At 45.0% G+C, this 27,972-nt stretch overlaps 1 protein-coding gene and 1 pseudogene across 8 annotated transcripts in view; one reads left to right on the top strand and one right to left on the bottom strand.

Annotated features, from left to right (window-relative positions):
• Positions 1–27,972, bottom strand: part of HTR1E (5-hydroxytryptamine receptor 1E) — a 148,217-nt gene that overhangs the window by 4,900 nt on the left and 115,345 nt on the right. The window lies entirely within an intron of this gene.
• On the top strand, positions 49–12,634 carry LOC117356732 (annotated as a pseudogene).

Below are 27,972 nucleotides of genomic sequence, written 5' to 3'. Positions count from 1 at the left end.
CGAAGTGCGGTTACAACTTTTAATTAAAAATAAGGTTTGTGTGTTCACATGCAAAGCAATAAGGTAAGTCACTGAGCAATACACTTCTCCCTCCGTATTCGCTGTGATAGGGGATTAACAGACCCGCGAATACAGAAAAACCGCAAATAACTTTTTCATGTGTTACTCGCTGGTTTCTATTAAAAACCATCGTGAATAGGGTGAAAACCACGAATAACATGGCGGGAGACCCGGCCTGTTCCTGAAGGAGAAGCAAAACACGGTGAAGAAAGTGCCGGGAATCGGCGATTTTTCTCTGTAAACGCTTGGAATCGGCGATTTCTCTATGCAAGCTGACGTAATTTGGGGGGGAGGAGCCAGCAAGCTAAAAACCGTGAATAATCGAAACTGCGAATGCTGAAACCGCGAATACGGAGGGAGAAGTGTACATGGAAAAGAAGAGGGAGTGTGTGGCGCAGTGGTTAAAGCTACAGCCTCCGCACCCTAGGGTTGTGGGTTCAAACCCACGCTACTCCTTGTGATCCTGGGCAAGTCACTTAATCCCCCCCCATTGCCCCAGGTACATTAGACGGACTGTGAGCCCGCCGGGACAGAGAGGGGAAAATGCTTGAGGACCTGAATAAATTCATGTAAACCGTTCTGAGCTCCCTGGGGAGAAAGGTATAGAAAATTGAAATAAATAAATAAGAAAGTCTTAACACAATACGCACATGCTAACCACAAAAATGTCAAGCAACAAAACAATTAACAGTAATATAGGCAGCTTAAGACAAACAGTAAATGAATAATTGTAATTATTTCGGAAAACCTTAAAAACCCTACTGTTCTTACCATATCTAATTAGCTTACCTGCAGAACCTACTAATTGTTAACATTGCAAGATTTCCTTCTATGATAGACTAAACTAATTTTTATTATCTTTTATTTCTCCTTCTTTTATCTATATTCTAGTCTCTTGACTTCTTGTAAACCGGGTCGAGCTCCGACGAGAGATGACCCAGTATATAAACTGAAGACTAGATTCGAATCAGCATATGATCAAGTAATGTGACTTTCTTTAGGTGACGTCAATGGGGGTGCAATCAAGTGACAAAGAAGGCGCACCATGAATAGAAATATGACGGCAGATAAGGGCCATATAGCCCATCAAGTCTGCCCACACTATTTACCCACCCTCTTGAGTCTTCTGACCCCTTAAGTATAATTGTAATTATACTGTCACTCTACTGACCGGCTTATTCAAGTCCTAGTGACCCTATCCCTTGGCCTGACCCCGTAGGGATCCCACATGGGTATCCCATTTGTTCTTGAAGTCTGGGATGCTGCGTGCCTCGACCACCTGCACTGGAAGCTTGTTCCAATGCTCGATCACTCTCTCCGTGAAGAAGTACTTCCTTGCGTCTCCACGAAACTTCCCTCCCCTGAGTTTGAGCGGATGTCCTCTTGTGGTCGAGGGTCCCCTGAGAAGAAAGATATCCTCTTCCACTTCGACCCGTCTCGTGATGTACTTAAATGTCTCAATCATGTCTCCCCTCTCCCTACGCTCTTCAAGAGTGTAGAGCTGTAGAGAATATTCATGGAAGTCCAACATCCAATGACTTGAAAGTTTTTGGAGGAAAAGTCACTTTATAGCACAGTCCAAGCGATCACTTGCAATAATGTAGAACACAAGTAAAGTAGCAAATGAGCCATGAAGCAACTTAATGTCCATGGCACGGTGGCTGTAGGCGGTTTATGACATGTAAAAGAATGACATTTGTCATCAAGAATTCATCGTATCAGTTTTGCAATCAATAGGATTCAATGAACAAACATTGACCATAATGGAAATATACAGTACAATGCAATGTCAATATTATAAATCCACTTCTCCCTCCGTATTCATGGTTTCAGCAATTGCGGTTTCTATAATTTGCTGTTTTTAGCTTGCTGGCTCCTCCCCCAAATGATGTCAGCTTGCATAGAGAAATCGCTGATTCCAAGCGTTCACAGAGAAAATCGCTGATTCCCAGCACTCTATTTACCGTGTTTTGCCTCTCCTTCAGGAACAGGTCAGGTCTCCCACCATGTTATTTGCGGTTTCATCATATTCATGATGGTTTTTTAATGGAAAACAGCAAATAACATATGAAAAAGTTATTTGCGGGTCTGTTAATCCAAGTTTCCAAGTTTATTATATGATTTGATTAGTCGCCTATTCCAATTTCTAGGCGATGTACAATTTCTTAAATAATCAAGTACGGGTAACAAATCAAACAAACAAAAGTCATGTCAAATTAAAATAACAAATACAAACATTCCTATACAAAGTTTAACCTATACATATAATATCAAAACAAAAGGGAAAATTATTAATGGATTACAATCAATATTTAATTTAAATATATTTAAGGAAAAAACAGTAGGAGGGGAAACAAATATAATTTGTAATAAAATATGAGATAAAAAGAGACAAAATCTTTAAATTTATTCACTAAAAGCATCTTTAAAAAGGAAACTCTTAAGTTTGGTCTTGAATTTGTCCAAATTTTTTCCCTCTCTAATAAATAATGGGAGGTCATTCCAAGACTGGGGAGCGGTTATTGAGAAAATAGTGTGACGCCTCGTATTGATAACTTTTAATGAAGGAATGGCCAATAAGTGTTGGTCTTGTGATCTCAACTGTCTTGAGGTAAAATAAGGAATTAAGACTAAAAATAAAAGCAGGGGTTTTAAATAATAATGATTTGAAAGTAAGCAAGCATAGTTTAAATAAAATACGGTGTGCAACTGGGAGCTTATCATAGCGAATACGGAGGGAGAAGTGTACAGTCAAACCTCGGTTTGCGAGTGTTTTGCAAAAGACGAGCAAAAACACTCTACCAAATCTTGCCTCGCAAACCGAGAGTTGACTCCCCCATGAACCGGCATCACCCCCCCCCCCCCCCGCGCCCAAACCCTTACCGCGATGGGGCACCGGCACGTCTTGTGGGTTGGTGCTGTGTGCCGGTGCCCAAAGAGCCTGCCGCTTGCTTCTGCTGAGACACCGAGAATCTCATTAGAATCTCGGAGAGAGCGGGAGCCAGAAGGCCTTGAGCGTGCGTAGATGCTCAAGGCCCAGCAGAAGCAACGGCAGGCTCTTTGGGCACCGGCACGTCCTGTGGGTTGGTGCTGCGTGCCCGGGAGGCGATGCCGATTCGTGGGGGGGCATTACCGGTTCACGGGGGTGGGGTGGAGGCACGCCAGTGGCTTCGGGGAGGGGGGGGTCTTTTTGGGATGTGGAATGAATCATCCGAGTTTCCCTTACTTTCTATGGGGAAACTCGCTTTGATATACGAGCACTTTGGTTTACGAGCATACTTCTGAAACGAATTGTACTCGCAAACCAAGATTCCACTGTAGATAAAAACCACACATGAAGTGCAAACCCCACATCTTAGTTGAGACCGTGATATTGGCAACGTTACTGTAACAGCTGACCTGTGTAAGTAAAAACCAAATTTGGAAATGGAAAATCCTACAACGTAATTGCTAATTTGCTTGAAGAGGTTGGTACCACATTATCAGAAATAATATGCAAGCAAATGTACCGGCTATTTAGAGCATGAGTCAGTGTGTTAAGTGTGTGAGAGAGAGACAGAGAGAGTGTGAGAAAGATAGTGAGAGGGAGAGACAGAGGGTGAGAATGGGTGTGATAGAGAAAATGACTCCCAGAGTGTGTGAACGAGAGGGTGTGATAGGAAAAGAAGGGAGATGGAGGTTCTGGTGGAGCTGTGTCTCCGTTACAGGAGGCACCTCTTTGAATATAATGAGAGGAACTTCCTTCCCATTCCTGCAAGCTCTTTCCTCATCTGCACAAGCCTCAAACCCTTTAAAATCACAAGTAGCAACATTCTAGAGCTCAGATTGTGATGTCATAAGGCCTCATTCCACCAATGCCTAAGCTCCGTCCTCATCTGCACAAGCCTCAAACCCTTTAAAATCATAAGTAGCAACATTCTAGAGCTCAGGTTGTGATGTCATAATGCCTCATTCCACCAATGCCTAAGCTCCGTCCTCATCTGCACAAGCCTCAAACCCTTTAAAATCATAAGTAGCAACATTCTAGAGCTCAGATTGTGATGTCATAATGCCTCATTCCACCAATGCCTAAGCTCCGTCCTCATCTGCACAAGCCTCAAACACCTTAAAATCATAAGTAGCAACATTCTAGAGCTCAGGTTGTGATGTCATAAGGCCTCATTCCACCAATGCCTAAGCTCCGTCCTCATCTGCACAAGCCTCAAACCCTTTAAAATCATAAGTAGCAACAATCTAGAGCTCAGATTGTGATGTCATACTGCCTCATTCCACCAATGCCTAAGCTCCGTCCTCATCTGCACAAGCCTCAAACACTTTAAAATCAGAAGTGTTCGAGGCTTGAGCGGTTAAGGTAGAGCTTACAGGAATGGGGCAGGGACAGTGGCAAAACTCGCGGGGACAGGACAGGGAAATTGAGTTCCTGCAGGGACGGGGACAAATTTGTCCCCGTGTTATTCTCTAATCACGAGCGCCCTCCAGAGGTGTCAGCCAGTGGCCTCTACTATTTAAGCCCTAGACACAGGCAGCCTGTGCTCCTTAGGGCCTCAGGAGCTGTCAGGGGGGGTCCACATAACACCGATGGCCTCAATGATGTCAGCCCCCATTAGCCCCCCCCCAACCTTTTCTGCAAGCAGCCTGTCACTATTTGTCTAAGTAAACTGTTAGTGAAGATGCTCCTATTGACTTGATATAAGATAAGTCATTTTTTGCTAAATACTAAAAAATATTTATCTATGAAATAGATTTTTAATAGAAAATAGAAATAGAAAATAGAAATAGAAAAAATAGAAAATAGAAATAGAAAATAGAAATAGAAAAAATAGAAAATAGAAAAAATAGAAAATAGAAATAGAAAATAGAAATAGAAAAAATAGAAAATAGAAATAGAAAATAGAAATAGAAAAAATAGAAAATAGAAAAAATAGAAAATAGAAAAAATAGAAAATAGAAATAGAAATAGAAAATAGAAATAGAAAAAATAGAAATAGAAAATAGAAATAGAAAAAATAGAAAATAGAAAAAATAGAAAATAGAAATAGAAAATAGAAATAGAAAAAATAGAAAATAGAAAAAATAGAAAATAGAAATAGAAAATAGAAATAGAAAAAATAGAAAATAGAAATAGAAAATAGAAATAGAAAATAGAAATAGAAAAAATAGAAAATAGAAATAGAAAATAGAAATAGAAAAAATAGAAAATAGAAATAGAAAAAATAGAAAATAGAAAATAGAAATAGAAAAAATAATTTCTATGAAAAAAAGGATCTGGTGAAGAAAGTGGCTTGTGCTGTCCTTATACGAGTCTACACACAAGAGGATTGAGAGGCTGCTGAGGATTCTGCATACAAAAATTTGGATATTTTGATATGTGGCGGAAAAAAAAAAAGTAGCGATCAGTATGATTTACTGCGTTCATAGTCAAATGCGCGCAAGACAAAAGCGCGCGGACAATTACGCTAAGACAACTGAGTGCGACGACAATTGTGCGCAAGACAACTGAGCACGAGACCATTGAGCGCAACGCGCCTTGCGCGCGACTGTCATAACGCTGAATCGTCTTGCGCTCAGTCGTCTTAGCTCAATTGTCCGCGTGCTTTTGTCTTGCGCGCATTTGACTTGTGTCAGGGCATGTGTGGAGCATGCCCAGTATGTCACACGTAATAATCATGGGTGTGAAACGAGAAGGCCCATCGCCTGTCCCCCTTTGACCCCAAACTTGTGTCTTGCAGGTGCTTCGGGATCCACGGGGATCTAGAGTCATTGAGGCGCCGGTATCGGCGGGTGCGGAGGGAGAACCCAGGCCTCCTCTGGCATCTGAGATTGCGCCTCAGAGCTCAACGTAAGTACCTCCCGCACAGTAACCCCAGAACCTCCCTGGTCCCCCCCATCACGTCCTAGATGTGATGCATCTATTTCTTCTCTGCACCTGCAACCCCCAGGACCTCAACCGATAAGATGACATGGGAAGGGCTGGGGTAGGGTCACCGGATTTTCCCCGAAGGAAAATACGGACCAATGGCCACGCCCCCAGGCCCGCCCCCCCCCAGGCGGCATCCGCTCCTGCGCAGATGCGATGATGTCACTGTGTTGCATCCACACATGCCCCTTCCCGACGCAATTTTGGCAGGAAGCTTTTCAAAACCCGGATAAAATGCCGGGTTTTGAAAAACCGTCCGGACCCCCGGACAGGTTCTCGAAAAGAAGGACAGGTCCGGGAAAATCTGGACATCTAGTAACCCTAGATTGGAGGAGTAGGGAAGACATAGATCCACCAGTACCCATCAGCTCCAAAAGGATACATTCTCCCACACACTCATATATAGTTCATTGCTGCAGCTGGGGTGGGGGGGGGGAATAAACACAGTCACCCACAAACACCAACAGTGGGTATTGAACCCCCAAACCTTGACACTGCAACACCTCAGCCCAAACCACCATACAATCAGCTAAAAGAAGAGAAAGGGATGAAGGACAGTACAACGACAGAGGGCACTCACCATATCCCCGACCCCTCAAACCGATAACCCCTCACAGACCCCCCCCCAAACCACACTCATTACATACACCACAGTCAGCTCCACAGGCATACCCCGAAAGTCTAAAACCGGCAGCCCAGTAAATATTCTCAGCACAGGGCCTCCCCTAAAACCACTCTCTCTCTCCCTCCCTCCCCCTACCCCACAGAACCACACCTATATCCATATATGTTCCTCCCCTCCCCATGCACCCCCCAAATATTTTTTCTCAGCAAGGGGCAACGTTGCCAACCCAAACACTACTCATCTGGACAACAGTTAGCATGACTCCCATACACCGACAGGTACCCAATGGTCACATCCCCTACCCTCGAACCACAATGTGCCATCTTTGGGGGGGGGGGGCCTCCACAGTTGGATCAACAGGCAGTAGCACAAGCTCCCCTGGTGGGCTTCAAGCAGCCAACACGCCTGCTCCCATAGCCCTGTCCACACACAATGGTCCTATCCGTGCATCCTCTCTGGATCACCCCACTCTCTATCACACACTGCCATCAGGGTTCTATGCTATGTCATTTAATTGGTGTCACCCCTCAGACCTGTAAACACTTTCAACACTGAATATGAAGATGTCCAAAAAATGTAAGACAGGAACAGCATAGACCTAACTCAATCCAAAAAATGAAGGGAAAAAAACCTCAGAAAGGGCCCTCCCACCTCACCAAAACGGCTCAAAGAGGCGGTCAAGCGTTCACCTCACTGGCAAAAATCTTTCACTATATGCTTCCTGTGCTTACGTCTCACCATTCAAATCGAGCGTCACCATGTGGGAGCCATCTCGGAAGCAAGAGGCGGTTTGGCGCCCTGTTCTGAAAGAAACCTGATCAGTCGGGAGACACCCTGAGGCAGCATGAATTTGTGAAACGCTGGCCACCGTCAGTGTACCGATCAGTGAAGATAAGTGGAATATTTCCTCTATTATTTAAATTTTCGTTGGCACATTACAACACAGCATAAGACTTTATCATATAGTGAAGGTTTTTTTGCCAGTGAGGTGAACGCTCGACCGCCTCTTTGAGCCGTTTTGGTGAGGTGGGAGGGCCCTTTCTAAGACTTTTTCCTTCATTTTTTGGATCGAGTTAGGTCTATGCTGTTCCTGTCTTACATGTTTTGGACATCTAGTGTTAAAGCTTATAACATAAGAGTTTGGGAAAATAAGGTTATACTCTCTCTCCAGGAGAGACACCTATCCCAGCCATATAAGCGTTGGCTTCTTATGCCACGAGCCTTAATTTATTATGCTGGGGCACTCATATCAGATAACATTTTCACTTAATCTTATGGGTAAAAGTTTCATTCTCCTAGGACAAGCAGGATGAGTCAGCCACATATGGGGTGTTGTCCCAACAGCTCCCAATTTGTGGATAAGCTCTCCAATAGCTCAGAGAGATTTTTTTTTTTTTTTTTTTCTCTGAGCAAGTGCAGTGCCCGGGCCCCACTGGGCATGACCGAGCCCTACCCATTTCCCCCTGCTTCCCCCTAATCCCCAGTCTTTAGTTTCCGCCCGTTCCCATCGGTCGGATTTTCTACAGCTCTCCATTACAACTTTTCTACTCATCACCTTGAAGATGCCTGAATCATCTAAAGAAACGACTGGGATGCAGGAGAAGGATGAACACACTGGATCCTCATGAATTGTGCGCCCACTGATTGGATCCGGCGCTCGAGGTTTCCGTGTTGCCTGCATTGTGCGCACATGTCACCACGTGCACGCAAGCTAAGGAAGAGGGCACTGAGAGACTTCATGAAGAGAAGTGAGGCCCGAGAATCTTCCTCCAGCAGCCATCCTCATCGGAATGCAGCAGCGGGGGATCCACAAGCTACAGCGGCAAGGAGCCTCATGGATGCCCTGGCTCAGCTAATCCCCCCGCCTGCACTCAGCCCGGTAGAGAAATATCTCCCGGAGTCCCTGCATGTTGCCGCGTACAACCAGCCTCTGCAGGGCAGCCGATAGGAGTCTCACCAGACCGAGAGATCTCTCCAGGAGCGTTGGCTTCTTATGCCACGAACCTTAATTTATTATGCTGGGGCAGTCATATCAGATAACATTTTCACTTAATCTTATGGGTAAAAGTTTCATTTCTTTCTTCCCTGAAACTCTTCAGGCAATGGGAACATGAAGGGGAACTATTAACTCCTGTATTCCTATGTTGGTTTCTCTGTTCTTTGTCTGGAATCTGGGTCGGTTTGTCCTGAAAAGCGCTTCACGTGACACTAATGATTATGTCATTAAGGGCCTGATTCTATAAATCAGGGATCTCAAAGTCCCTCCTTGAGGGCCGCAATCCAGTCGGGTTTTCAGGATTTCCCCAATGAATATGCATTGAAAGCAGTGCATGCACATAGATCTCATGCATATTCATTGAGGAAATCCTGAAAACCCGACTGGATTGCGGCCCTCAAGGAGGGACTTTGAGACCACTGCTATAAACAGTGCCTAAATGCCAGTCAGCGCAGTGGTCAATCAACCGTCAGGCACCGCTTATAGAATCATACTTAGCAGCGGTTCATAGACAAAATCACGCGAGACAACGGCGCGCAGACAACTGAGCGCAAGGTTAACGGCGCGCCGAAGAAAAGCACTATTTTAAAGGGTTCCGATGGGGGGTGTTGGTGGGGAACCCCCCTATTTTACTTAACAGACATCGCACAGGCGTTGTGGGGGGTTTGGGGTGTTGTAACCCCCCTCATTATACTTGAAACCAAACTTTTGCCTGTTTTTTAGGGAAAAAGTTCAGTTTTAAGTATAATGTGGGGGGTTACAACCCCCCAAACCCCCCACAACACCAGCACAATGTCTGTTAAGTAAAGTGGGGGGGTTCCCCCACACACACCCCCGTCGGAGCCCTTTAAAATAGTGCTTTTCTTCGGTGTACCGTCAACCTTGCGTTCAGTTGTCGGCACGCCGTTGTCTCACGCGATTTAGTCCCGTCACCCTTAGCAGCACCTAGGAATGGGTAGGCGTCGTTAGTCATCCTTGTCTAGGGTTGCCGGATTTTCCAATTGGAAAAAAATCTGGACCCCCTAGACCTGCCCCCAGGCCCGCCCTAAACCCGTCCCCTGCTCTTGTCTGGCTGGCAGGAAATCCGCGATTTGAAGAGGCTTTTCAAAACCTGGACAAAGTGCCGGGTTTTGAAAAGCCGTCTGGACCCCCGGACATGTCCCCCAAAGGGGCGTGGCCATGGCAAGGACATGAGCAGGTCATGAGCATTCCCAAACGTTGCATGCAGTATTACAGAATATTAGGTTTCCATGCCTAACAGGTGGCAGGATTTACACCAGGTTTCAGCGGGCGTAAAGTCTGGTGCCCAGAGTTGGGCGTGGGAACGGGTGCTAAGCGCCAATCTTTTCCAGCACTCATTTGTGTGCATAATTTATAGAATTCCCCTCCTATTGGCCTGCAGTAATGTAAATTAACATTTGTAATGGTACTATAACACACATTATTTTTAAAAAATTCTGCATATCTTAGAATTCTATGCGGATTACAAATTATTCAGGTACTGAAGCACTTTTCCCTGTCTGTCCTGATGGGCTCACAATCTAATGTACCTGAACCAAGAATAGGACAATCAAGCCATTGTGACATCACTGATGAGTTTGGCCCTTAGGCATTGGTGAAATGAGGCATTATGATGTCACAATCCCAGCTCTGGTTATCAGAGGCTGAAACTTGTCACACTATTTATTCAATTTTCTATGCCATTTTCCCAGGGGAGCTCAGAACGGTTTACATGAATTTATTCAGGTACTCAAGCATTTTCCCCTATCTGTCTTACAATCTATCTAATGTACCTGGGGCAATGGGGGGATTAAGTGACTTGCCCAGGGTCACAAGGAGCATCGTGAGTTTGAACCCACAACCCCAGGGTGCTGAGGCTGTAGCTTTAACCACTGCACCACTCTAGAAATTGAAGTGTATTAAAGGTGAGCCAAGTATAGAACAATCAAGCCATTGTGACATCACTGATGAGGTTGGCCCTTAGGCATTGGTGAAATGAGGCATTATGATGTCACAATCCCAGCTCTGGTTATCAGAGGCTGAAACTTGTCACACTATTTATTCAATTTTCTATGCCATTTTCCCAGGGGAGCTCAGAACGGTTTACATGAATTTATTCAGGTACTCAAGCATTTTCCCCTATCTGTCTTACAATCTATCTAATGTACCTGGGGCAATGGGGGGATTAAGTGACTTGCCCAGGGTCACAAGGAGCAGCGTGGGTTTGAACCCACAACCCCAGGGTGCTGAGGCTGTAGCTTTAACCACTGCACCACTCTAGAAATTGAAGTGTATTAAAGGTGAGCCAAGTATAGAACAATCAAGCCATTGTGACATCACTGATGAGGTTGGCCCTTAGGCATTGGTGGAATGAGGCCTTATGATGTCACAATACCAGCTCTGGTTATCAAAGCCTTAAACTTTTCACACTATTTATTTACTCAATTTCCTATACTGTTCTCTCTGGGAAGCTCAAAATGGTTTACCTGAATTTATTCAGGTACTCAAGCATTATTCCCTAACTGTCCCGGCGGGCTCCCACTCTATCTAATGTACCTGAAGCAATGGGGATTAAGTGACTTACCCAGGGTCACAACCTCAGAAGATGCTGAGGCTGTACCTGTAACCACCACACACTCCCATATAAAATGCAATAAGGGGCCATACACTCCTTAATAAGTATCCCACAATGGCCTAACATACAGTATATTTTGTATTATTTAACCCCCCCCCCTCTCCTTTTATGAAACCGAGCTAGGCTTTTCTATCGCCGGCCGCAACAGTATTAGCTCCGATGCTCATAGACTTTCTTTGAGCTTTGGAGCTAATACCGTTGCGGCTGGCGATAAAAAAAAGCCTAATACTAAACTAAACCTTAAGTTTATATACCGCGTCATCTCCACAGGAGTGGAGCTCGACACGGTTTACAGGAATTAAAACAAGAAGGGAACTACAATGGAAAGAGGAAGAGAATTGGTAAACAGAAAGGAAATGGGAGACTTAGAATAATGGAGAGGGAGGGAGTTACATTTTGGAAAAAAGCCAAGTTTTCAGATGTTTTCTGAAGTGTTGGAGGGAGGACGAACACCGAAGATGGGCAGTAAAGCTGTTCCACAGCTCGGTGATCCTGAAGAGGAGGGATGTTCCAAATTTTCCTGTTTGGGATATGCCTTTTAAAGAGGGGAAGGATAGTTTGAAATTTTGAGAGGATCTGGAGGAGTCAGGACTCGAGGAGAGCCAAGATAGTGGAAAGAGGGGAGGAAGGATGCCGTGGAGAGATTTGAAGGCTAGACAGGGGGGATGATTGAAGGCTTTGTGAAAGGGGGGGGGGGATAAAATTGTAATTGACATTTCCACTGTATTCTTCTGCCTTCAGTTTTGGGAAAAGCAGTTGACAAGCTGAATAAATGAAGTGAAACGACTTTAAAATCATTCCATTAGGTATAAGAGCAGGATCTAAACTGAACCAGCGAGGCATCGTAAATTAGATTAGCATTAGAACGGTCTGACAAACTTCCATGGAATGGATCTCACCCGAGACAAAATGGCAGACCATAATTGAAGCTCATGTGGATGTGAAGACTACCGATGGTTACTTGCTCCGTCTCTTCTGTGTTGGGTTCACCAAGAAGCGCAACAACCAGATCCGCAAGACCTCTCATGCTCAGCACCAGCAGGTCCGTCAGATACGCAAGAAAATGATGGAAATCATGACACGGGAAGTACAGACAAATGACTTGAAAGAAGTGGTGAATAAGCTGATTCCAGACAGCATTGGCAAAGATATTGAGAAGGCCTGCCAGTCCCTATATCCGCTTCACGGTGTGTTTGTGCGCAAGGTGAAGATGTTGAAGAAGCCCCAAGTTTGACTTGGGCAAACTGACGGAATTGCATGGAGAAGGTGGAGGTACCGGAAAACCCACTGGAGAGGAGACTGGTGCTAAGGTGGAACGTGCTGATGGATATGAACCTCCAGTACAAGAACCTGTCTAATGTCAAATCCTGTCCAGACAATACCTAGTTCAGAAATAAACAACAAAAAAAAAAAAAAAAAAAAAAAAAAAGATTAGCATTGGCTTTGCAGGTAATGTTTTTTGGGGGTGGTTGTCAAAGGACCATGTATGCTATTTCACGTTACAATCTGCATAAAGTATTCTAAAATTAATCTGATCTAATATATATTCCTCTTACATACATCTACAATAATTACTGTCTGAGGTGTACTTTCAACTTTTAGCAGAAGATCGCTTAAACTGAAAGAGTGAAACTGACATCCTTGGAACTTTGATTTCTTAAAATTGCTACGAGGGGGTGCTGAAAAGTTCTCAACCTAACCAGCTTCGTAAAATTCTGAGTGTTATTTTGCCGCTCTAGCTGAAAAGAGGGTTTTTATTTTGCAAAGTGCCAAGTTGCAGAATCGTAATGCTATGTTTTGACTTTTTTTCAGGCCGGCTCTGCCCCTCCCCCGCCTCCCTCCCTCCCGGCATCCCAGGCCTTACCTGGTTGTCTAGCGGGCTTTCGGGGCAGGAGCGATCTTCCGACGCTGCCATGAGTTCCCGTAGTCTCTCGAGACTGCAACGGGAACTCCCCGCAGCCATTTGCTGTGAGTGATCTGCATGGGGCAGGAGCGTAGGAAGATCGCTCCTGCCCCGAAAGCCCACTAGACAACCAGGTAAGGCCTGGGATGCCGGGAGGGAGGTGGGGAAGGTCTGGAATGCAGCTTTATTTTAAAAAAATAATAAAGTGCGAATAACCGAATCCGCGGATACTGAAACCGCGGATTTGGAGGGCTCACAGTATGCAACACAATAAAAGCTGAATGCTGTATTGAAATAGAAAGGGGTGAACTTCAGAAAGCAGAGAATAAAGGGTGCTCATTATATTGCATGACATCAGTGTATTGCAAACTGAGATTTCAGGTGTGCGCAACAAACTGGCGAGGAGGAGAGTCATCCGCGCCGGCTGACTGCTCAGGATATGCCTCTCACAGCCAGAGGCACATCCTGTACGCAGTCAGCCAGCACGGATGACTCTCCTCCTCGCCGGCGTCTCTCCTCCTTTCTCCGTACCTCCCCTCCTCCCGGATCCCTCCACTGAAGCGGCCAGAAGGGCCTCCATGCATGAGCGGATTTCGACGCAAGGACGTCACGCATGTGCCTGACATCAGCGCGTCAACGACCACGCGCTTCCGGGTGCCTTCCGGCCGGGGTACTACCATTTAATGTGCCGCTGGCCGTGAAGTTTGCGACACACTGCGTTATATGAAAACACATTTCCAGACCGCAATACCTTCCAGATCGATGCGGTTTACGTCATCAAGAGGCTGTACGTCACAGTGAAATACAAGAGAAGCATCATCTTCCTTACTTCCCTAAGAATTTTACAAAAAGTGATGTCTTTAATAGTTTTCAGAAGTGCAAAGAAGAGCAACTAAGCTAATAAAGGGTATGGAGGACCTCTCATATACTGACAGACTGAAAAGGCTAGGGCTGTTCTCCCTGGAAAAGCGAAGACTTAGAGGAGACATGATAGAAACCTTCAAGATCATGAAGGGCATAGAAAAAATAGACAGGGACAGATTTTTCAAATTAAGGGGATCAACAAGTACAAGGGGACATTCAGAGAAACTGAAAGGGGAGAGGTTTAGAACAAACGCCAGGAAGTTCTTTTTCACACAGAGGGTGGTGGATACATGGAACGTGCTACCAGAGGATGTGATAAACAGGAGCACGCTACAGGGGTTCAAAGAAGCTTTGGATAGGTACTTGGAAGACAAAGGGATTGAGGGAGTACAGATAAGAGTAGAGGTAGATTATAGGGATGGGATTAGAGGTAAATTAATCAGGGATCACTGTTCAGGCACTAGGCCTGATGGACCGCCGCGGGAGCGGACCACTGGGCAGGATGGACCTCTGGTCTGACTCAGCGGGGGCAACTTCTTATGTTCTTATATATGAAATCGAAGCAGCAAACAAAATACGCAGTTCCGAATCCCAGCTGGCAGCCTGATATGCAATTGTTCGATACAAAAACTTCTTGTAAAGACATCCTCGCACTGGAGGGAACACAAACAATGGAGTTATGCTTAGTGGACGAACCGCCTTTAAAAATGTAACTTGTTCTAGTAAATAACCAGGTACCTGACCACAAACGACTTTATAACAGAGCGTCCCAAATTTAAATCAAACCCTGGCCTCAAAAGGCAAAACTTATCGAACTATGTTTGTAAAAAAAAAAAGCACGGTTAGCAAGAACTTACACAATTGCTTGCACTTTCACCCTTACAAGCTGCTACTGGTGCAGAAGTTACAACCTTCAGACAATGAAAAGTGACCAGGTGTTCCTCAACTGGCCCCCCAAGATCACCGGACATTATTGTTTGTGACTTTTTCCTTTTGGGGGTACGTACCTCCATTGCCCGTAACTATGGATGATCTGCAGGAACGCATCACTGACGCTACAAACACGATCACGCCGGATATGCTTCGGAGAGTCTGGTCCGAGCTCGATCATCGCATCGATGTTTGCCAAGTAACAGGTGGGGCACCCATCGAGTGTTTGTAATCAACAGATAACCATCTGAATCTTTATGAGTTGATGAAACTGTAGCCTCAAAGGTGAAATAATATTCCAATAAATTTTGGTTTTGGAACCATTTCAAATCAAGGAGTGTTTTTGTGGGCACCCTGTATATCCGTTCTGCTTCCTTACTTCCTTTGAGCCCATTATACTTTGCCTTCATCAACAATGTCATTATGAAATTAAATCGCTTGAGTTTAGACAACAGCTATGCAGCTAGAACTCCATGTGGTATGGAGGTCACCTTGCACTGTGCCCTTTAGATATGGGTGGTGGTCTGCTTATGGACCATCTATTGCTTAATGAGCCCTGATTTAAAAAAAAAAAAAAAAAAAATGCAGTCCATTCCTGAATAATTAATCCGTTATCTCTTTGATTGGATCTGTTTCCTTTCCACTGCTCCAGCTGAGTTAACTGAATGCTTTCTTCTAATTAAAAACACTCATATTATTCCTTGTGTCCTTTACTGCTTTTTTTTCTCATTTATTTCAGCCTTTTTTATTCTTCACCAATATTTTCTGGCATCCAAAATTTTATTCCTCTGTCTGCTCTTCCTACACAACTGTCCATTTACAATTTTTGGCTTATTTGTTTTTTTTGTGTTTCCATGCTAAATTAGATTGTCTTCAGCTTTATCCTGCCAATTTACTGCTTTTAATCCGAGACTGACACGGAGGCAAATTATTCCCCTTCCAGCAGGAACTCAATTTCCCCTATCCCCACAAGTTTTGTCACTGTCCCCGTTCTTGCCCCATTCCTGTAAGCTCTGCCTTAACTACACAAACCTTGAACACTTATGATTTTAAAGTGTTTGAGGCTTGTGCAGATGAGGAGAGAGCTTACAGAAATGGGGCAGGGACAGAAAAAGAACTCACTGGGAGGAGATGGGAAAATGAGTTCCCACAGGGATGGGGAAAAATTTGTTCCCATGTCATTCTCTAATTTTGATGAGAGATAGTGCCAAAAGATGAGATAGTAACATAGTAGATGACAGCAGATAAAGACCCGAATGGTCCATCGTTGAACTCTGGGCACAGTTAAGAATATAAGAATAGCCTTACTGGGTCCATCAAGCCCAGTAGCCCGTTCTCACGGTGACCAATCCAGGTCCCTAGTACCTGGCCAAAACCCAAGGAATAGCAACATTCCATGCTACCAATACAGGGCAAGCAGTGGCTTCCCCATGTCTTTCTCAATAACAGACTATGGACTTTTCCTCCAGGAACTAGTCCAAACCTTTCTTAAAACCAGCTACGCTATCTGCTCTTACCATATCCTCTGGCAACGCGTTCCAAATCCAGAGTTTAACAATTCTCTGAGTGAAAAAAATTTCCTCCTATTGATTTTAAAAGTATTTCCTTGTAATTTCATTGAGTGTCCCCTAGTCTTTGTAATTTTTTGACGGAGTGAAAAATCGATCCACTTGTATCCGTTCTACTCCACTCAGGATTTTGTAGACTTCAGTCATATCTCTCCTCAGCCGTCTCTTTTCCAAGCTGAAGAGCCCTAATTGTTTTAGTCTTTCCTCATATGAGAGGAGTTCCATCCCCTTTACCATCTTGGTCGCTCTTCTTTGAACCTTTTCTAGCGCTACTATTACATTACATTAGAGATTTCTATTCCGCCATTACCTTGCGGTTCAAGGCGGATTACAAAAGAGATATAAAAGGTGGGTTACAGTAGAAGATCATTGGTGAATTCAAGAGAAGTTGAGAAGAACTGGTAGTTTCTGTGGGGTGTATCTGTCTCCTTGAGATAAGGAGACCAGAACTGAACGCAATACTCCAGATGAAGTCTCACCATGAAGTGATAGAGGGGCATTATAATATTCTTAGTCTTGTTAACCATCCCTTTTTAAAAAATTCCCAGCATCCTGTTTGTTTTTTTGGCCGCCACAGCACATTGGGCAGAAGGTTTCATAGTATTGTCTACAATGATACCCAGATCCTTTTTTGGGCGCTAATCCCCAAGGTGGACCCTAGCATCCGGTAACTGTGATTCAGGTTATTCTTCCCAATGTGCATCACTTTGCATTTGTCCACATTAAACTGTATCTGTCTTTTGGATGCCCAGTCTTCCAGTTTCCTAAGGTCCGCCTGCAATTTTTCACAATCGTTTTAACAACTTTGAACAGTTTAGCGTCATCTGCAAATTTAATCACCTCACTCGTCGTTCCAATCGCCAGATCATTTATAAATAATTTAAATAGTACAGACCCCTGAGGCACTCCACTATTTACTCTCCTCCATTGAGAAAAATGACCATTTAACCCTACCCTCTGTTTTCTATCCGATAAACCAATTCTTAATCCACAACTGAACTTTGACACTTTAATTTTCTCAGGAGCTTCTCGTGAGCAACTTTATGAACAGCTATCCTGAAGCTGTGCTTACTAAACATCTTTGAAAGTCATCTGGACACAGTGGTTTGGATTACTTTAGGAAAACTGTTTACCTGGTTAGAGTTATCCAAGTAACTTTGAGCCAAAGTGCATTAAACAGTAAAGGGCTGATATTCAGAGCGTGGGAGGCAGGCCAGCTAACTCCTATAGTCAGCGTCGACAGCCTTTATTCAGTGCTGGGCCGGCACTGAATATCCAGTTTATTTATGGAAGGCTGAAGCTTAGCTGGATATGTTGATTTTATGCTTTGGCCAGTTACGTTATAGCGGCCACAGATAGATCTGCTTTTTGCGCGGCCTGATTTAGCCGCTAAACATGGTTGGTCGGCACTTAAAATTGCCGGTTAGTGTATGATGGCCACATTGGGTACTTCAGCACTTTTCAGCAGGTTAAAAAAAAACAAACAAAAAAAAACTCTAGAAATATGAGTTTTATTGAAAGGAGAAAATTTTATAAACGAATTACAGAGTATGTGAGATTAAGGGCTCCTTTTATCAAGCCGCGCTAGCGGGGTTCACGCACGTGACTTTTCATCGCGCGCTTAACCCCCGCGCTGGCCAAAAACTATCGCCTGCTCAAGAGGAGGCGGTAGTGTGTCTTTCTTTTTCCCATCCAGGTTAAAAGTGTAAAAGCGAATAAATTAATAAATAATTACGAAATGATTAAAATCACGAGTACTCCATAAAGCAAATATGGGGTCCTTTTACTAAGATGCGATAACCAATTTAGCACGCACTACTAAGGCGCCCATTATATTCTAAATCGGTTAGCGTGTGCTACATCCATTAGCGCGCCTTAGTAAAAGGACCTCTTTGTGAATAAGTGAATACGGACCTTTAAATATAAATTTATGCAATTACAAATTGAATATTGCACTGCACCACTGCAACTTTCTATTTCTTATTCTTATTCTTATGGACAATTAACCACAACGACTAGTAACGAACTTCCATAAGAACATAAGCAATGCCTCTGCTGGGTCAGACCTGAGGTCCATCGTGCCCAGCAGTCCGCTCACGCGGCGGCCCAACAGGTCCAGGACCTGTGCAGTAATCCTCTATCTATACCCCTCTATCCCCTTTTCCAGCAGGAAATTGTCCAATCCTTTCTTGAACCCCAGTACCGTACTCTGCCCTATTACGCTCTCTGGAAGCGCATTCCAGGTGTCCACCACACGTTGGGTAAAGAAGAACTTCCTAGCATTCGTTTTGAATCTGTCCCCTTTCAAATTTTCCGAATGCCCTCTTGTTCTTTTATTTTTCGAAAGTTTGAAGAATCTGTCCCTCTCTACTCTCTCTCTCTGCCCTTCAATTTAAAGATTAGTCACAGCGCCAGAGCTACATACAACGTCGCAAACTGACATTGTCGATCGAGACTGAACAAGTACGAAGAAATACCGCGAAGTATACAATTACGATTCAGTATTAAATAAAGTGGTGAATAATATTAATATTAACATAATATGGAATATCAATATATTTGGAACAGCATTTTAATTAATGCATTTGAAATCTATCGACACCACGTGGGGCTTTTTTGGGTGGATTCTCATTGGAAAATTAGTCCAATTGGTGCATTTCTGCACAATTCTTCTGCGGGCCAGATAAAATCATATCGTGGGTCGAATGTGGCCCCCGGGCCGTACTCGAGACCCCTGCTCTAGAGCAACACAGTATAACCAATTGGACATGCACCTTAAACTGGATAGAAAACGTCATTTATGTCCCAAGACAAAAAATGTAAAACCTATACGTACACAGAAAACAATTGTTGCTTAAAAATAGGAGGAAAAGATAAAAGCAAACACTGACCACAAAAAGAAAAAAAATGTAACTCCACAAGAAGCCACCGCAGAGAAACCAGGGTAGGCAAACAAATATGCGTCAACTACAGGCGAACTAAATAGAGGAAACGTCGCAACCAGGAATGAGTAACCGAATGAGAAAGCAAACAGATGTATCGTGACCAGTAAATAAGACAAATAATACAAATTAAGAACATAAGAATAGCCTTCCTGGGTCAGACCAATGGTCCATCAAGTCCAGTAGCCCGTTCTCACGGTGGTCAATCCAGGTCCCTATTACCTGGCCAAAACCCAAAGAGTAGCAACATTCCAGCATCTCAAAGAATAGCAAGATTCCGGAACCCCAATGAAAGCAACATTCCAGAGCTGAGATTGTGATGTCATAATGCCTCATTCCACAGTGCCTCAGAGCCAACCTCATCAGTGATGTCGCAATGGCTTGATTGTCCTATACTTGGCACACATAAGAGCATAAGAACAGCCAGTCAGATCAATGGTCCATCTAGCCCAGTAGCCCTTTCTCACGGTGGCCAATCCAGGTCACTAGTACATGGCCAAAACCCAAGGAGTAGCAATATTCCATGCTACAGATACAGGGTAAGCAGTGGCTTCCCCTGTGTCTTTCTCAATAACAGACTATGGACTTTTCCTCCAGGAACTTGTCCAAACCTTTCTTAAAACCAGCTACGTTATCTACTCTTACCACATCCTCTGGCAACAAGTTCCAGAGCTCCAGAGCTTATTCTCTGAGTGAAAAAAAAAATTTCCTCCTATTGGTTTTACGAGTATTTCCCTGTAACTTCATCGAGTGTCCTCTAGTCTTCGTAATTTTTGACGGAGTGAAAAATCGATCCGCTTCTACCCGTTCTACTCCACTCAGGATTTTGTAGATGTCAATCCTATCTTCCCTTAGATGATTATGTGAAAAAAGGAAGGTATGAAGAGATATTAAAAGATAAAAAAAAAATAAAATAAATAAAATTATGTAGATAATAACAGAAGTGGCATAATCAGAAAGCGGCGACTTATTGAAAGAGAGAGATATCGTGCAGCGAACAGTGACTGATACCAGAAGTGAATAAAAAATGAAAATGGATGAAGTGGCTAGCTATGCGAATGAGTGAGAAGCAAGGAGAAAGAATAATGAATGAAAGACTATGAGGCCCTTTTGCTAAGGTGCTAAATGCTAATTTGGTTCATAGTCATTCGCGTGCGAGACTTCAGCGTGCCGACATTGGAGCGCAGACAATTCAGCGCGAGACCCCAGCGCGCCGCTGAAAAGCTTACTTTTAAAGAGCTCTGTTGCGGGGTGTGAGTGGGGAACCCCCGAGTTTACTTCATACTCTTTGCACTGCCAATGGGGGGGGGGGAGGTTGGAATCCTCCATTATAGAGTAAACTTAACTTTTTCCCGATTTTTTTGGAAAAAGTTAAGTTTTCTCTATAATGGGGGGGGGGTGTTGCACCCCCCCTAACGGCAGCGCGAAGACTATGAAGTAAAGTGGGGGGTTCCCTCCCACACCCCCCGTCGGAGCTCTTTAAAAGTAAGTTTGTCGGCGGCGCGCTGGGGTCTTGCGCTGAATTGCCTGCGCTCCAATGTCGCTGCGCTGAAGTCTCGCGCGCTTTTGTCCCGTCACCTAGAATTTAATGGGCACCTTAGCTTTTAGCGCGCGCTAAATCGATTAGTGCACACTAAGGCCCTCTTTTACTAAGGTGCGCTAATCGAATTAGCGCGCGCTAAATGCTAATGCGTTCATGTTCGTCTCTGGACGCATTAGCGTTTAGCGCGCGCTAATCGTTTAGCGCACCTTAGTAAAAGGACCCCTATGTGAGTGTAAAAAAAATATATATACAGTGCTCCCCCGCGAATTCGCGGTCCGCGATTCACGGTCCCGGTCATTCGCGGTATTTTCCATCCGCGAATGACCGGGCAGGAGAGGGCAGCCGGAGCGCCGGTGAGTGAAGGAAATCACTCCTTCACCCGCTCCGCCCGCCTCTTCCTAAAGTTGGGCCTCACCAATCAGGAGCAGCTTTGACCCGCAGCTTCCGATTGGTGAGGCCCGACTTTAGTACAGGAAGAGGTGGTCGGAGCATGCCGCGAGTGATTTCCTTCACTTGCCGGCGCTCCGGCGGCCTTCTCCTGTCTCCCATATTTGCGGGGAACGGAACAAACCATATTTCCTGGAACGGAACCCCTGCGAATATCGGGGGAGGACTGTATATGAAAACGTCAATGGTCATCCTTCTTCATAACCAGATAAGTGCCGAACATTGCACTTTGCCAGCTATAGTTTCCTAAGCCAGGCCCAGACATGGTCCGTCATTGAATTTCTGGTTATAAAGCCACTGCTGGCGGTCAGCAAAATATTGATTGCCACCAGCTGAATGTCAGGTCTTAAAATACTATATTTACTCCGACATAGTAACATATAATGAATGACAGCAGATAAAGACCTGAATGGTCCATCCAGTCTGCCCTGTAACTACATTCATTACAATTTTATGACTAAATTGCCTTTTTTATTTCTTTGTTTCTTCTGGGCCAGAAACCTTAAGTCTACCTGGTACCGTCCCTTAGGTTCCAACTACTGGAGCTGCGGTGGAAATTTGAATCTCGCGCCAGCTTATCTTAACCATCTCTTTTGCGGGATTCAGACCGTGAAAGTTTGCCCATCCACATTCCAATTAGAGATCCTCTGTGTTCATTCCAGGCTTTTTCTTTAATTCCGTCACCGTTTTCCTCCCCACCACCTCCCTCGGGAGGACATTCCAGGCATCCACCACCACCCTCTCCTTTTCAGCTACCTTTCACCGTGATGCAAATTTCCCTCCAGTCGATTCCTTCCTTGCATCAGTGCGGAGAGAAAATTAATGAAAAGACACAACGTCTATCTTAAAAAAAAAAAAGAAAGAAAGGAGACATCTGTCCTATAGGAGAGATCTTTTTTTTCAGCCCGGCCCCATATTATTGTAAAGATGCCAGAAGGATGACATAAGGAACCGACAAGCTTAAATAATGAAAAGTCTACTGTGTGTGAACAAAAACCGCCCCGCCCCCATCAAAAATGGATTTATCCTCATAAAACCCAACTTTTTTTTTTGGTTCTGCATGACGGGTTTAGCTAATTAAGCAGTTGTGCTCCATGCTGAAAAATATTCAGTGCTGAGAGCATTATTTGCATATAAAATGAAGTCACTAATGGCAAGAACGGTGGGTGAACATGAAACAAAAGCATTCACTCTCGGTGCAGGCTACTCGCTTTGGTTCTCCCAAGCACTAACCCCTGCTTTTACAAGCGCTAAAACACCTAGTGCACCTTTGTAAAAGAGGGCCTAAGTCATGACTTTAACGGTGAGGCAAAGCGCTTCGAGGTTAACGCAAACTAAGGCAATTCAGAATGACTGCCTGGGTTTACATACAGTGGCGTAAGTTAGGGTGAGAGGCACCGGAGGGGGGGTGGCACCCTCTCCCCCCGCCTTATTCTCTACCCCTCCACCCCCATCCGCTCCTTACCCGCCCCTCTTGCATCACGTGCCCCTTCCCTTCCCCCCGTACCTCTGTTAACGTTCGCGGTGCGAGCAACCCCAACATAGGCCTGGGCCCAGGAAGTGACATCAGAGGATGAGCCAATGCTGAAGGACCAATCCCGCAATAAGACCTGTGAGGTTTTGCAGCTCCGATCACAAGGCTCGTCCCCACGGCAGTCGGACGTGTCGTCCTATTGGTGCATCTCCCGCTGTCAATGGATGTGGTTGCCAACTTTTCGACAGAGGAAAAAAACCCGACGCCTGCCCTTTTCCGCGTCTCTTTCCACCTCTACCGTTGCATCCTTCCGCCGCCCCATCCCTCTACAACAGTGTCTCTCAAACTTCTTTAGCTCTGGCACACTCAACAGAGCAAACGTTTCTTTGTGGCACATTATCATTGAAATTATAAAATTGCAAAACCACCCAAAAAAATTAAATTTGAGAGTTATTTATTTAAAGTTCTTTTAGCTATGTTTGGGTACGCAACGGATGTGCTTAGTTTTGAATGCACTTGTCTGGGCAGTTATATCCTTAGACACCCCGATGCTCATAACACTGACAGACTTTTGTGGTAATGGTTACTGCGGGTGGGCAGACTAGATGGGCCACTAGGCCTTTACCTGCCATCATGTTTCTATGATGCACATGTCATCTATTCTAGTGTATGCTTATGAAGGGGATTTTCAAAAATAAAGAAAAATTCTAGAATCTCTTTGGGGCGCACCACTGCGCCGGGGCACACAGTTTGAGAGACCAAGACCCTGCTCTACAACCAAGAGTCAGCGCCAGGGTTGCCATCTCAGCAGAAAAAAAACGGCCCAGTGTTTCAGGATTTTTTTCACACACACCGTCTGACGTTATAAAGAAATCTTCATGTCCCCTCAGTAAGACCAACACTCAGTCCTTCCACTCAGTGGTGGAGTTAGGGGGGATGGGGCAGTCCGCCCCTAGCTCCGTCTCGGTGGGGGTGCTGACACCTCTCCTCTTCACCACCCCCTGCCTTCACTTCTCTCCCCCCCCCACACACCGTACCTCTAGCTCATCGCCAATGCGAGCGGCAACTCCAACCTTTTGCTCACGCTAGCGCCGGCTCTCCCTCCGATGTTAGTTCTGCGCCTAGGAAATGACGTCAGAGAGACAGCCAACGCCAGCGCAGGCAGCAAGTTGGTGATGCTGTTGGCGCTGGGGAAGTTACAGAGGTTACAAGCAAAGGGAAGGTGGGGGCGGGGAAGGAGCAGGGAGGTGGAGAAATGGGTGGGGGAGGGGCGCTACCATTCCCCGGCCACCTCTCACCCTCACTATGCCACAGCTTCCACTGAAAAACACTGCACAAACACGCAAAAACACGCATAGAACCTCACTGTGCCACTTTAATAGCACTAATTCCTAGGTCTCAAATGGCCGAGTACCTTATCCACGAGAAGGAAGCACAATCAAATATTACACCAGACCCTAAAACACCAACACACGACCTGGTGAGAAAACAAAACAAACAGGACTGCAACAAAATCTCTACATGGACTTTACGTGCTAGCTCAGTGGTCTCCAACTCAAACCCTTTGCAGGGCCACATTTTGGATTTGTCGGTACTTGGAGGGCCTCAGAAAAAATAGTTAATGTCTTATTAAAGAAATGACAATTGTGCATGAGGTAAAACTCTTTATCTATATATATATATAAAATCGGAGGTATGTATGTGTGTATGTATGTGTGTGTGTATCTGCCGCGATCACGCAAAAACGGCTTGACCGATTTGAACGAAACTTGGTATGCAGATCCCTCACTACCTGGGATGATATGTTCTGGGGGTCTCGCGGCCCACCTGAACACGTGGGCGGAGCTACAAACAGAAAATCAGATTTCACCCATTCATGTCAATGGAAAAAATGGAAAAAGCTGCCATTCTCACAGTAATTCAAAAACGGCTTGACCAATTTGAACGAAACTTGGTATGCAGATCCCTCACTACCTGGGGTGATATGTTCTGGGGGTCTCGCGGCCCACCTGCACACGTGGGCGGAGCTATAAACAGAAAATCACATTTCACCCATTCATGTCAATGGAAAAAATGTAAAAAGCTGCCATTCTCACAGTAATTCAAAAACGGCTTGACCGATTTGAACTAAACTTGGTATGCAGATCCCTCACTACCTGGGGTGATATGTTCTGGGGGTCTCGCAGCCCACCTGCACACGTGGGCGGAGCTACAAACAGAAAATCAGATTTCACCCATTCATGTCAATGGAAAAAATGTAAAAAGCTGCCATTCTCACAGTAATTCAAAAACGGCTTGACCGCTTTGAACGAAACTTGGTATGCAGATCCCTCACTACCTGGGGTGATATGTTCTGGGGGTCTCGCGGCCCACCTGCACACGTGGGCGGAGCTACAAACAGAACATCAGATTTCACCCATTCATGTCAATGGAAAAAATGTAAAAAGCTGCCATTCTCACAGTAATTCAAAAACGGCTTGACCGATTTGAACGCAACTTGGTATGCAGATCCCTCACTACCTGGGGTGATATGTTCTGGGGGTCTCGCGGCCCACCTGCATACGTGGGCGGAGTTACAAACAGAACATCAGATTTCACCCATTCATGTCAATGGAAAAAATGTAAAAAGCTGCCATTCTCACAGTAATTCAAAAACGGCTTGACCGATTTGAACGCAACTTGGTATGCAGATCCCTCACTACCTGGGGTGATATGTTCTGGGGGTCTCGCGGCCCACCTGCACACGTGGGCGGAGCTACAAACAGAAAATCAGATTTCACCCATTCATGTCAATGGAAAAAATGTAAAAAGCAGCCATTCTCACAGTAATTCAAAAACGGCTTGACCGATTTGAACGAAACTTGGTATGCAGATCCCTCACTACCTGGGATGATATGTTCTGGGGGTCTCGCGGCCCACCTGCACACGTGGGCGGAGCTACAAACAGAAAATCAGATTTCACCCATTCATGTCAATGGAAAAAATGGAAAAAGCTGCCATTCTTACAGTAATTCAAAAACGGCTTGACCGATTTGAACTAAACTTGGTATGCAGATCCCTCACTACCTGGGGTGATATGTTCTGGGGGTCTCGCGGCCCACCTGCACACGTGGGCGGAGCTACAAACAGAAAATCAAATTTCACCCATTCATGTCAATGGAAAAAATGTAAAAAGCTGCCATTCTCACAGTAATTCAAAAACGGCTTGACCGATTTGAACGAAACTTGGTATGCAGATCCCTCACTACCTGGGATGATATGTTCTGGGGGTCTCGCGGCCCACCTGCACACGTGGGCGGAGCTACAAACAGAAAATCAGATTTCACCCATTCATGTCAATGGAAAAAATGGAAAAAGCTGCCATTCTTACAGTAATTCAAAAACGGCTTGACCGATTTGAACGAAACTTGGTATGCAGATCCCTCACTACCTGGGATGATATGTTCTGGGGGTCTCGCGGACCACCTGCACACGTGGGCGGAGCTACAAACAGAAAATCAGATTTCACCAATTCATGTCAATGGAAAAAATGGAAAAAGCTGCCATTCTTACAGTAATTCAAAAACGGCTTGACCGATTTGAACTAAACTTGGTATGCAGATCCCTCACTACCTGGGGTGATATGTTCTGGGGGTCTCGCGGCCCACCTGCACACGTGGGCGGAGCTACAAACAGAAAATCAAATTTCACCCATTCATGTCAATGGAAAAAATGTAAAAAGCTGCCATTCTCACAGTAATTCAAAAACGGCTTGACCGATTTGAACTAAACTTGGTATGCAGATCCCTCACTACCTGGGGTGATATGTTCTGGGGGTCTCGCGGCCCACCTGCACACGTGGGCGGAGCTACAAACAGAAAATCAAATTTCACCCATTCATGTCAATGGAAAAAATGTAAAAAGCTGCCATTCTCACGGCTTGACCGATTTGAACGAAACTTGGTATGCAGATCCCTCACTACCTGGGATGATATGTTCTGGGGGTCTCGCGGCCCACCTGCACACGTGGGCGGAGCTACAAACAGAAAATCAGATTTCACCCATTCATGTCAATGGAAAAAATGGAAAAAGCTGCCATTCTTACAGTAATTCAAAAACGGCTTGACCGATTTGAACGAAACTTGGTATGCAGATCCCTCACTACCTGGGATGATATGTTCTGGGGGTCTCGCGGACCACCTGCACACGTGGGCGGAGCTACAAACAGAAAATCAGATTTCACCAATTCATGTCAATGGAAAAAATGGAAAAAGCTGCCATTCTTACAGTAATTCAAAAACGGCTTGACCGATTTGAACTAAACTTGGTATGCAGATCCCTCACTACCTGGGGTGATATGTTCTGGGGGTCTCGCGGCCCACCTGCACACGTGGGCGGAGCTACAAACAGAAAATCAAATTTCACCCATTCATGTCAATGGAAAAAATGTAAAAAGCTGCCATTCTCACAGTAATTCAAAAACGGCTTGACCGATTTGAACTAAACTTGGTATGCAGATCCCTCACTACCTGGGGTGATATGTTCTGGGGGTCTCGCGACCCACCTGCACACGTGGGCGGAGCTACAAACAGAAAATCAAATTTCACCCATTCATGTCAATGGAAAAAATGTAAAAAGCTGCCATTCTCACGGCTTGACCGATTTGAACGAAACTTGGTATGCAGATCCCTCACTACCTGGGATGATATGTTCTGGGGGTCTCGCGGCCCACCTGCACACGTGGGCGGAGCTACAAACAGAAAATCAGATTTCACCCATTCATGTCAATGGAAAAAATGGAAAAAGCTGCCATTCTCACAGTAATTCAAAAACGGCTTGACCGATTTGAACGAAACTTGGTATGCAGATCCCTCACTACCTGGGATGATATGTTCTGGGGGTCTCGCTGCCCACCTGCACACGTGGGCGGAGCTACAAACAGAAAATCAGATTTCACCCATTCAAGTCAATGGAAAAAATGTAAAAGGCTGTGGGACCGATTTGAACGAAACTTGGTATGCAGATCCCTCACTACCTGGGGTGATATGTTCTGGGGGTCTCGCGGCCCACCTGCACACGTGGACGGAGC

This window comes from Geotrypetes seraphini, chromosome 3 (genome assembly GCF_902459505.1).
Source record: "Geotrypetes seraphini chromosome 3, aGeoSer1.1, whole genome shotgun sequence".
In the NCBI taxonomy this organism is placed as follows: Eukaryota; Metazoa; Chordata; class Amphibia; order Gymnophiona; family Dermophiidae; genus Geotrypetes; species Geotrypetes seraphini.
The sequence above is the reverse complement of the archived record's forward strand: the minus strand, read 5'-3'. Positions and strand labels throughout refer to the sequence as shown.